Below are 1544 nucleotides of genomic sequence, written 5' to 3'. Positions count from 1 at the left end.
AATTTGTCCTGTAATCCTGTTATCTAACTAGCTAGGCTAGAGCTTATGTTATCCAAAACTGTCATAGGTAAGACTTGAGATACTCATATCATTTACACCACTCTTTCTCTGAGAACAGAAAATAGACTTATGTCAAGATTACCTGATCTTAAATGTCAATATTTTCTTTACCAACCCATGCTTCCTGCTCTTCGGGCGTCATGGAGTCAGAAGCCTTGAAAGTATGTCCTTATGACCCAAACCACAGGGTGTCAGCCAGCAGGTTACAGTGGCACCTGGCATCATGCAGAAAGGTAAGTTTCCCTGATAACCGTTAAGTCAATGCAGGGAGAAAAATAAACTCAGAATATAAAAGATTAAAGACTTTGTGTTGTTTTTTTTTTTTTTAAGAACAAACTTACCTGAAAGTTCTTAACGTTGGAACATGATACATCTTCAGCATTTTCAGAAAGGAATGGAGGGTGGAATTCAGGCAAAACCTTAATGCCATTTAATAAGAACTTCTTCCTTTTAGAAAAATCCAAAGATAGCTAAAAAGATGGCTAACTGAAAATATAATGCTTGTCATGTGGTTCCAACCAAAAGGCTCAAAGAACATGAGGCTAACTGTGTCAATAGGACTGCTACAGATGATGTTAAGTTTTCTATTTGGAGTGGAGTTTTCTATTTTCTAAGTGGAGGTGGGGTTGAGTTCTATTAACCTTCCCCCAACCCTCCATATTTCATAGCTATGGAAACCTTAGGCAAATGAGGAATGAAAAACAGAAGTTTCCACTCTGCTTCTGTAACTTCTGTCTGCTATATTTCAGACAGCCTTTTAATCTTCCAAAGGTTATTATTTCTCCAACTTCAGAACCAAATGAAAAATTTCTAAAGTTGCCAATCAGATTCCTGATCCTGATGTCTGGAACACAGGTAAGCAAAGTGAGACAGTGAGCTCAAAGTGAAGGCTTGGACTCTGTAGTGCTCTGTAGCCAATAAGTACAGCAGCCTTGCAGTAATTAAGTCTTAATACTCCTCCCACAAAATCCTTCACCAAAGCAATCAAAAGAGTAAATTTGAGAATTTCATCTGTCTCTAGAGAGGCAACCCAGTAAAAAGGAGTCTAATTAAATCTAATAATTAGATTCACATACAGGAATTAACAGATTCTTACCAATACCAAGTCACTTTCCATAGAAAAAAATTACTGGTAAAAACTGAAACTTGTAATCTAAAAGATTAGGATTTATCCTAACTCGAAGGATATCTTTTCTCTAAGATGCAGCATGTTATATTGGAGAACTCACTAGCTTTTCAAGTCAGACCCTAGGTTCATCTATCTGCTCTGGCCTTAAGGAAAGTTGCTGCTCAAACACATCTTCCTCATCTATAAAAGGAATAATATCTACCTCATAAGGTACAATTTGTGCTTCTTCAGTCACTTCAGTCGTGTCCGACTCTTGGACTGCAGCCCGCCAAGCTCCTCTATCCATGGAATTCTCCAGGCTAGAATACTGGAGTGGACTGCTATGTTCTCCTCCAAGGGATCTTCCTGACCCAGG

General features: G+C 38.3%; 1 pseudogene; it reads left to right on the top strand.

Moving 5' to 3' along the window:
- The first annotated feature begins 200 nt into the window (after nt 1-200).
- LOC112584618 lies at nt 201-700 on the top strand (annotated as a pseudogene).
- Nucleotides 701-1544: the final 844 nt, after the last annotated feature.

The sequence above is a fragment of the Bubalus bubalis genome, chromosome 4 (genome assembly GCF_019923935.1).
Source record: "Bubalus bubalis isolate 160015118507 breed Murrah chromosome 4, NDDB_SH_1, whole genome shotgun sequence".
NCBI lineage: Eukaryota > Metazoa > Chordata > Mammalia > Artiodactyla > Bovidae > Bubalus > Bubalus bubalis.
This window is presented reverse-complemented; position numbering and strand designations above follow the sequence as displayed.